This window comes from Vicugna pacos, chromosome 24 (genome assembly GCF_048564905.1).
Source record: "Vicugna pacos chromosome 24, VicPac4, whole genome shotgun sequence".
In the NCBI taxonomy this organism is placed as follows: domain Eukaryota; kingdom Metazoa; phylum Chordata; class Mammalia; order Artiodactyla; family Camelidae; genus Vicugna; species Vicugna pacos.
Window position 1 is genome coordinate 5,621,508 of NC_133010.1, and position 11,079 is coordinate 5,632,586.

The window sequence follows — 11,079 nt, forward strand, 5'->3', positions numbered from 1 at the left end:
TTTCATTTCAGTTATTTGACTGCGCAGGGCTGAGTGCCAAATGCAATGAGGCATAATGAGGTTTATAGGAAAACAGTGTGTGATGGGACGGAGCTTGACGCCTAGAGTAGAAAGTAGTCAAGTGCCTAAATATAAATGGCAGAACATGGTAAGCTCCACAAAGAAGTAAAAGCCACATTTCCCATTTCGGGAGCTTAAAGAAGATGTGATGCTTGAGATTAAAGGATGGCGCACTTTCAATATGAAGAAATGCCAAAGGGGGCATACGAAGTAGGTGGAAGTTCATGAACAAAGTACGGAGGTGCAGAAAGATGTTTTTGTCTGAAGGTGCTCCTTATGCCTACAACTATTCCACGGATTTGAATTTCTATTCTGCCTTCATCAGTGCCTATTATTTTTAAAACAAAGATTACAGTGGTTCATTATGCCTTCAGTTATGCTTTTATGTATGTCCAGATACGAGTTATGCAGACCTAAATAAAAGAAACGAAGCACACATAATTTATGCCTTTGGCTGAAGATGAGTGAGAAGTCCTCGGGAAGGCAATGTCATATGAGCTCTGCTGGGCTACCCAAAGGCAACGTGGAGTCCTCTGGACCAAGGAAAGGGGGTAATACCAAAAGAGGAACACCATCAGGCACGAGGGAGAGGAAGGTCAATCAAGAAACTATACAAACTTCCATCACAAAATGAAAATGACTTGATTGAAGTAATTTATTGAACCAAACATCCAAGCTTCATCTGTCTTTTCAATCTTCCTAATTGTGTGCCCTGCTGACTTTTAAGTCCCTTCACATCCAGCTCTCTGGGTTTCTGCAAATGAGAAATGTGGTCAGTCTCGTAGCACATATTTATACCCTGATTCTTTATCTTGAAATGGTCGGCACATACTTTCTCCCATCCAAGTACTAACCAGGCTCGACCCTGCGTAGCTCCCGAGATCACATGAGATCGGGCGTGCACAGGGTGGTGTGGCTGTAGACTGGCACGTACTTGCTAACTTAGAAAACTTACTAATTTTCCAAACTCAACTCACAACTTAATTCTCCTGTGAAATACTCTCTACTCTCTTTCATTAAGTCTATCATTATTTATTTAGAGTTAACTTAATCCAATCTGCCTCGGATCTCTTAAATAAATTGGAACATTAAATTACAGTTACTTGTCTATATCCCTGTCTCCTTCACCATACTTGGCTTTGTGAGTTTAGAAGCTGAGCCTATTTATTTTTCCGCTTCTGTGATACAGCACACAGTAAACCACATGAATGTTTTCTACTCTATAAAACGCGGGGGATGAGTAAACAAGAATACACAAAAGTGCGGATGACTATCATATTTCGATAAACATGACTTCAGCAATATACCATCCTTTCTGCTCTTTCTCACTCTCTTTCTCCCTCATTCTCTTAGCTTATTTCTATTCACTAAATAACTTGCAATAAGGTGTACCAACTTTATTTTGATTGTCCTTTGCTTCCAAAGTCTATCACTACAGTCTAGGCAAAGCTACAGTAAATAGGGCTTTCTGTAAACACTTAGCAAACCATTAAGACCTGCCTAATTCCGGAAGAATCCAGTCTGTCCTCTATCAATTGGATCACTTCCATTGTTTGTAGGCATAAGAGGCATGGGTGAGAATGGAGTTTTTCTGTGACTTAGTGGTTATTTCAATCAATCATTTAACAGCTATTCCAGGAACAGTGAAGACACGTTGGCCAATACTCATTTGTCCTTTTAAAATGCAGCCCATAGCAATTTGGATCATTGGCCATTCTGGCTGATTCAGAGGCTGGTGGATTAACCTCGTTCCCCAGCATAACTATTCAGATTTCTCAGGATAGGTGGGCATGTGTGATTCTCTGCACTCATAGCCCTTACTCTCAAATTAAGGACTTTAATCAAGGAATGTATCGTTATCAGCAGATAAATGCATTAGGTGCATTACTTCACCTAGGATATACAACACCGTGGGAGCTATTCAGGAAATCTTACATGGAACAAACAAATCTAGTTGGCTTCTCCGAATGTTGTCTTCTTTCCTTCTTCCTTCCATCATTCCTTCTCTCCTTCCCACCTTTCCTCCTTTCTTGTAATGTTTCAGATGCTCACACTGAGCACAGTTCATTCTAAGCCTTTTAGTTTCTAGGAGTTTAAGAAAAATAAGTCTGTTGCTTTAGTGTCCTAAAATCAGTATTTTTTCATTGACAGATTAAACTGTTCAGATAATTTGAAGGTTTAATTTAAATTTCTCATCTTGCTGTAGCTCACTGTCATTCTTTTTTATGATGAACCCATAGAAACTGAGATCGCTATTTGGCAATGCACCATCGGCTATAAGGATCGTCAGTTTTGTCTCCTGTATATTAATAGTTTTGACATTTATTCCTTGAATATGTATCAGAAGCATTTAGTGTGTTTTACATACTGTATGAAATATCAGACATCTAAAAAGTGCTGGGATGATTTAATGCAGCTGGCTGGGTTCACGCATTAGTGACTTACACACAGGAAGAAATGAAGTATAAAATGCTGAGGTAAGATTACACATTTCTTTGGGGATACCGGAGACAGAAAATCGAGACCATAAAGGAAAAGATTGATATATTTAGTTAAAAAATAGAAGTACTCTACACACACACACACAAAATGTCAATTTATGAACTGAGAAGAATTTATAAGGAAAACAATCATCAATATTCTTTACATATTAAGAAATATTGTAGCTCTTTTAGAAATAAGTATGGACACTATTCTATGTCTGCAGAATACATCAATGAATAAAAAGGACAAAGATCTATGCCCTAACTGCACTTAAGGTCTAGCAGAGGGGAGAAGACAAAATGCATTTAAAAAATAAGTTAATTCTATGATGGTCTTATCTTCTGAATGTGGTCTGGATCTTTAAACTACAGTATTGAAACAAGGCTGTCACTTGCTCAGAGCAGGAGATTTTAGTTAGGGTAGGGAAGTGGAACAGAGAGGTGAGAGTTATTTTATTGCAGAAAGATAGAAAATGACTATCTTTGTCCTAAAGAACATTAACCGTAGCTAATGGTCTGAGAGATGGATACTCATTATATCTGTATTGTGTCAGTTTCTAATTCTTCCAAAAATGGCAATCTGCAAATGGTATTACACGGTAAGTTTCAGTTAACCAAACCCAAAATTTTGTGGATAAATGAGCGATGAAAATAATGTTTTGTGCCTCAATCTGCTTAGTTCAACAGCTAAAACACACAATCTCAGTAGGTCCTTGTTGTTTACCTACTTTATATATAGTAGTGTGTGTCTGTTAATCCCAAATTCCAAATTTATCCCGCCAATCTGTCACTTTTGATTTGCACATTTTTCTATGCATTTGTGCATTAATCTCATCAGAGAAGCCTATCTAAATCTCTTGACTTCATAAAGGTGTTTCTTTGCCTTGTACATTGCTGTACGAAAATAAGGCAGGGATTTTAAAGAAGATAAAGACTTTCTATAGCTCCTGACTGTGATATTATGCATTTGCTTAATAGGTTATTATTTTTTACGTATTTTATCAATTTATATATATTTTAGAATATTTTGCATTGTCTTTTTCAAGTACACCATTTATAGTAAACTAAATGTTATATTTGGGGCTAGGAATAAACCCTGATACGATTCCTTAAAGAAACACACACACACACAATCTCCACCAAAGCAAAGATTCTCTTGACCCAAAAATGAAATTTCAAGTTTAAAAAAAAGATGCAAATGATGTCATTTTTGTTATGCTATGTCAATATTTTACTAAATCAGTGCCATCTAAGGAATCTATGTAACAGGCTGGCTGGGAACACTTCACTGTAGCTATGCCAAGCAAAAGCAGATATGGGAAAGATCTGTCTCAGCCTGAAAATTAAATAACCATTGCAAGGATGTAGAATCCAACTCTGATATTTCTAAGGTGGCAATACGGAATCTTTTTATAAAATGACTGATCAATATTTCAAAGCAAATTTCTTCTCTTGAAATCTGAGCAGAGTCCTTTGAGGCTTTTCACAAGTACAGCATATGAAATATTAATACTCTTCCAACAACGCTGCATTTTACTCCAGTCAGATGCAGACATTTTCATTTCAGGGGCATCAGCCAAGTTTTAAAGACAAGCAGGTGATTTTCTTTTTGACATATTTAGGTTGATTCAAAGTCCTGTCCTCACTGCTAGGTGAAATAAATGTTAGAATCTTTTTCGTATGAACATCAGATTCAGTTCTAAACACCCTCTGGCAAAGCTCAGAGTCCAGAAATGCATGAATTTATCAATGTTTATAACTATGATAATCTTTTAATGGGGTAAGAAAATATGATGAGTCTACTTCCATTTGGTTAACACACCTTTCTGTGGAAGGAAACCAAGGCTTCTAGGGGTATGCCTTTTTTTTTCCCACTTTTTTATTGAAAAGTAATGGAATAGGATCAAATGGAATAGAATACAACACAAAGAACAGAATATAACAGAAGAGAACAGAATAGATCAGAACTGATCATACAAACAGAGGTCACATGATATACATATGTGTGATATAGATACGACATGATAGAGATATATGGTACGTGTGGTGGGGAATGACATATAGATTCCTGTTTCCAGGAGACAAGTATTTATTAAAAAGTAATGGATACAAGCGTAAGAACAAGTTTATTTCTAGATACTCCAAGACACAGTAGTACTTTATTTTTAATTTATTTTTTATTGAAGTCTAGTTGACTTGCAATATTAAATTAGTTTCAAGTACACAACATAGTGATTTAATATTTTTATAGATGATACACTGTTTAAAGTTATTAAAATAATGATTATATTCCCCTGTGTTGTATAATATGTCACTGTTACTGAGTTTTTTGGATATGTATGTATTTTTATTAAAGTATAGTTAGTTTAAAATATTGTGTCAATTTCTGGTGCACAGCACAATGCTTCAGCCATACATGAACATACATATATTCATTTTCATGTCCTTTTTCACCATGAGTAACTACAAGATACTGAATATAGTTCCCTGTGCTGTACCATATGAGCTTGCTGTTTGTCTATTTTATATATATCTCAAACTCCTAATTTATCCCTTCCCAACCCTTTTCCCCCACCGGTAATCATAAGTTTATTTTCTAAGTCTGTGAGCCTGTTTTTGTTTTGTAAATAAGTTCATTTGTCTTTTTTACATTCCACATGCAAATCATATCACATGGTATTTTTCTTTCTCTTTCTGGCTAACTTCACTTAGAATGACAATCTCCAGGTCTATCCATGTTACTGCAAATGGTGTTATTTTATTCTTTTCTATGGCTGAGTAGTATTTAATTATATAAACATACCACAAATTCAAATTCTTATCAAAGATGGCATCTCCTTGAAATTTGCAATATTTGCTTCCATAACATACTCCCTTGTACCTTTCCCTGAATATATCCCAAATATGTTCTGCTTCCTCAATAGCTGCCTGGAAAAAAAAGTCTAACATATTCTTAAGATCACATTAAATCTATTCCATCAGAAAACCTTTGCCTTGTCTTTCCAGTGAAATTAGTGACTGTTCATCATGTTTCTTTAGCACTTGTCTGTTTCTTCAGCACTTGTCTGTTTCTTCCAATGCACAATCATGAATAGGATTCAAAGGTTCTTTGGTAGAAACTAAATTATATTCACAATTCTGTGTGTATATGTATTTTCAGCTGTAAATATTTCATCAGTATCTTAAAAATTCCATGACCTCAAAAGTGGGTAAGACTCAATGATCTATGAGAGAATTTACTTGCACGGCTCCGTTCAAATTACTTAACTGTATTTTTATTCAGATCAGAATCTCCTAGACAACAAAATCTGAGTCTGTTATCTTTGTAATCACTTCAGAATTTGGCTTAAAGTGTAAGAATGATCTGGAAGCAAATGGGAAGTGAGTTAGTCTATAAAATATTATTTGCACTCTATGGCTTAAATAATATGTAACTTCTCTCTAGATAGAGATTATGTACGTACAAGAATGAGGTGGCCAGGCCAAGTGAGCAATGTCATACAGGATTTTTTTTAAAGAAATAATAAGTTAAGTAAACTTAGAGACATTTTCCCAGGAACAAGCAGCTGACTATAAAAATAATAGTGGAATTCAGCATCCAAAGGGTAAGAATTCTTAAGGAAGCAAAGGACTCTGTTGGGTGAGAAGAAATATGAGAGTATTTTATTTTCCTGTCTGTATTTCTCTAACACCTAATCCAGTTCCTTGAGGTGATTTTTACTTAATATAAATTTATGGATTGTATGTTAACCAAGTAAATGAGAAGTATGTAAGTGAAACATACACACAGAGTGGAAGTAAGCTACTGAGACTGGCAACCTGGTGAGTTTATCTCATCTGTCATAAAAGGAGCTGTGCCTTAGTAAAGAAACATTTGGAAATGATTTCCCTTTGCCCCCAGCACATAAGAAATCAGTGAGAGAAAGAGTGTATACAGACTGTGAACTATTGCAGTGAAAAGTACTGGAAAAAAAATTAGTAATATCCCAGATGTATTAATGGCTGAAGTTCAAGTCCATTCGATATCAGTTTATCTGGGCTGTATTACTCGTGGGTTGGCATATAGCATAGGTGGCAACTGTGGGGAAAAATCAGACAAAATGTGAGAAATGACCTTTCAATCAATGTTTGATTTCTAACCTAATGTGACCTTCTGATTCTTCCAACATTCTTCAGTTGATAAAGCAAAAGAAGAGTGTTGTTAGCTTAAATTTCTCACAATGATTCTGAATATCAACCTAATGTCAGAGTAGGTAAAAGCAAGTTTTATGACAACGCTGGGTGTCCAGCGTTGTCACTGCACTATGGAAACCTTCAGTGCTGCTTACCATTATTCATGTTTCTAGATGAAAACAGTAAAACAGTACAATTAACAGGGTATTTTGAATTGGAGCTTTGAAACTGCAGTCTTCCACCAACAGACACCACGATGAGGGAACGAGAACACGAAAATTTCCAAAGCTAGAAAGTGTTCGTTACACATTTCTTGTTCTTCAAATGTGCACAGTACTTCCAGTGTTTGAGTTGCCCAGAAGCTTATCACTGCTGAGTAGAATGAGCCCAGGATCCCACCAGGAGGAGAAGCATCTTAAAGAATGTTCTAAAGAGGAGAAAAACCACTCTGGATTCTTGGTGTGGTGCGATATTTGGCATAGTTTCAGAGCAAATAATGTGCTAACTGCTCTAGCACATTTCTTACAGAGGTGGAGTTGGAGAGTTTCATGCAGCCACAGGGGAACCCCTTTATCCTAGTGAGAGTGGCTGTCTGATTACAGGAACGGCAGGAAGATGGTTTCCAGCAGGGCTTGTGATGTTAATTTTCAAAAGGCCAGTGAACCCTGAGGGTCCAGTAGCCTGTACTTGATCATTCCAAACAAGGCAGTCTCTGCTCAGACCCACGGCCTGTTAATACCTGCCATCATTCCACCCTTTCAGATGTTTGAGACAAGTAATTCCTCTAATTTGCAGTGGGATAAATAAATATTTTTCCCCTAGTCCTTTATGACTGTCTTGAGATGCAGTATATGCAGATGTTCATGGTTGCTGTTAAAAGTATTTAGTGTTTTGTTGTTTCTACCTAAATTTGCCATAAATTGAAATTTTCTCTGAGGTACAGGTGCACTATGGAAACCTTCAGTGCTGCAGGGAAAGAGCATGGTGGCTGGGTAAAGGCAGTGTTTCTCAAACATGAGCATGCATCAGAGTCACCTGGGGATGACTTATGAGAACAGACATTACTGGAGCCCACCACCAGTGTATCGGCTTCACGGGATTCGGAGGAGGGCCTGGAGTAGGAACAAGCGATCCCAACCCTGCTTGTCCAGGGACCACACTTCTAAGAACCACTAATGTGTGGGAGTATGGATCATGTTTAAAGAAGACAGTACAATTGTGAGGAAACTCATGCTATTTCTAAGGTATCATGTTAGTTTTTATATGTCAAGTTCATGATGTTTTCCACAGATGTGCTTTTGTGTTCTCTTCTCCATCTGTGTGGGTTTATCTTCCACGAGAGGAATAGGGTTTTTGTTTTTGTTTTGTTTTGTTTTTATGTAGCCACTCTCTTCATCCCTCCTTTTCCTGCCTGTGGCAGTGGTTAAGAATTGTCTAAAATGCAATCAACTGCTTTGCCTGAAACTGATTCAGGCCATTTCGCGGGAACAAGAACTTAGTGAAGAATGTTTTCCACTATTTTCAACTCAAGGTGATATAAAGTATGAATGTTTTATCCTCTTATATTTTAAAAGAGACTAGTGATCATTTTCCTGTTTCTCTTTTTCTTTCTTTTATTTTAACATTTGGATTGACAGGTTCAGCATTTCAGAATGTAGAATAGATAAACAGGATTATACTGTATAGCGCAGGGAAATATATACAAGATCTTGTGGTAGCTCACAGTGAAAAAAAATGTGTGACAATGAATATATATATATGTTCATGTATAACTGAAAAATTGTGCTGTACACTGGAATTTGACACAACATTGTAAAATGACTATAACTCAATAAAAAATTGTTAAAAAATGTTCTTCATTACCTTTCTTAGCATTTGTCCATAGGTAGCACTCTGTGAGATATATTCCTAGATCACGTTCTTAGGGTTAATAATAGAAGGACTTCAACTTTAGGATAGCCATGTGAATAACAACACACACACACACACACATGCACACACAAACGCCTGCACGCGCACACACACAGAGTCACTGAAAATCACCCTCAAAGAGAAAAACAGAAATTTAATCTGTCTAATGCTTAAGTCAATGTAACTCTGTTTTTCAGTTCACGTTTAATTAGCATGTTCCTCTGGGGAAGACACCATTTATCTTGGTTACCTCTTATGTTCTGTCACTTGCATGACTCCAGAGAGTTTAGGTTAGCATCTCAAGCTCTTGAAACTTACTGCTACTTACTTAAGGCTATGCCAACTTAGGGTAAAGTTACAATGACCATCTATGTTTCTAGCCTACTCCTGACGAAATACAGTACTGTTTACTTCCTTTGCCTTCAGACTCTCCTTTCTGAAACTACTAAAAAAATAACAGCACACACCTGCATAAATATCAAATATATTTTTCCTGAAATAGATTATTTCTTACTTGTTCCATTTAAAATTCTTTTTGACCAAGAAATTATTTTCTCGGGAGGGGAAAGTTATTTCCACCTGGAGTTTACACGGACGCTGGATTGGCCTCTGATGGATAGAATTGCCAGTTTATTAATGAAGCATGCAGGCTGGTGTTGAACAAGACAAGCTGGGTCAAGCATTTGAAGATGCTTTTGAAGTACGGAGGCAAAATTCAACTGGAGATCTTCAGTACTCCCCAGATTACAAAAATTACCTGGCTTTCATCAACCACCATTCTCATGTCACAGGAAATTTCAGCAGCTGTGGTGTGCTGCCTACAGAGGAACCCATCTATAATTGGAGAACAGTAATAGAAGGAAGAAACTCCGACTGTTTGAACACCTTCATGAATCCCTGTGTAATCCCGAGATGGCGTCTTGTGTTCAGTGGACAGATCAAACCAAAGGCATCTTTCAGTTTGTATCAAAAAACAAAGAAAAACTTGCCCAACTTTGGGGGAAAAGAAAAGGCAACCGGAAGACCATGACTTACCAGAAAATGGCCAGAGCCCTGAGGAATTATGGAAGAACTGGGGAAATCATCAAAATCCGGAGAAAGTTAATTTACCAATTCAGTGAGGCCATTCTCCAAAGACTTTCTCCATCTTATTTCTTGGAAAAAGATATTTTCTACTTACAGTATGTCAACCCAATCAAGGGTATCTCAGTTTAAATAACTGGAATACAAATTATAATTATACATATGCAAACTACCATGAGCTAAGTCACCCTGATTGCTAAATGCATGCTTATATTTCAATTTTCTAACATTGGAAATTCCTACAAATTTTAGGATTTTTCACTTAAAGCAAATATTGAAGAAAAAAATAACTTTATTATTTCTGTCTTTTGTGAACTAGTGTATAATCTCTACTAATTTGAGAAATTTTGTCAGTGAACAACTTTAAAATGATCAAGTCCCATTTGAAAGTATAGACTAAATGTCCTTCCTCTAACCATTGTCTTTGCAACGCTTTCTTCTAGATTAATAATGCCAGTAGAGATTATTTGATTTATATATTGATTTAAACATTGTTTTCCTGTCACACACTCAGACAAACAAATCACTGTAATACATATAACCAACAGCTTTAGCAACAAAACAAAAAACGATTGCCTGTGATAGTGTTCGGGCTAAATAACATTCATAGCTTTAAAAACTTCAGTGGCTAAAAATAGAGCTGCCATATGATCCAGCAATTCCATTTCTGGGTATAAATCCAAAGAAAATGAAAACACTAATTCAAAAAGATAATGCACCCCAATGTTCATAGCAGCATTATTTATAATAGCCAAGATATGGAAGCAACCTAAGTGCCCATTGACAGATGAATGGATAAAGAAGATATAATATATTAAATATAAGAAGATTTTATATATATATATGTATATATATGGAATATTACTTAGCAATAAAAAAGAATGAAATTCTTTCTTTTGCAATAATGTGATGGACCTAGAAAGTATTATACTTAGTGAAAAAATCAGATGGAGAAAGACAAATATTGTATATTATCACTTACATTGGGAATCAAAAAATGGAAACAAATGAATATAGCAAATAAATGAATATAGCAAGATAGAAACAGACTCAAAGCCAGAGAACAAGCTAGTTACTTGTGGGGATGGGGGAAAGGGAGGGGGCAAGATAGGGGTAGAGGATTAAGAGGTACTGGCTACTATGTAGAAAATAAATAAGATACAAGAATGCAATGTACCTCATAGGGAATATAGTCAATATTTTATGATAGTTTTAAATGGAGCATAATCTAGAAAAATATTGAATCACTATGTAGTACACCTGAAATTAATATAATATTGTACAACTGGAACTAATATTGTAAATTGACTATATTTTTAAAAAATAAATAAACATTTTTAAATGAAAAAAAGAAATTATTATCTCTCAT

General features: G+C 35.9%; 1 pseudogene; it reads left to right on the forward strand.

Annotated features, from left to right (window-relative positions):
• Positions 1-9,270: 9,270 nt before the first annotated feature.
• LOC116278123 (transcription factor Spi-C pseudogene) lies at positions 9,271-9,910 on the forward strand (annotated as a pseudogene).
• Positions 9,911-11,079: the final 1,169 nt, after the last annotated feature.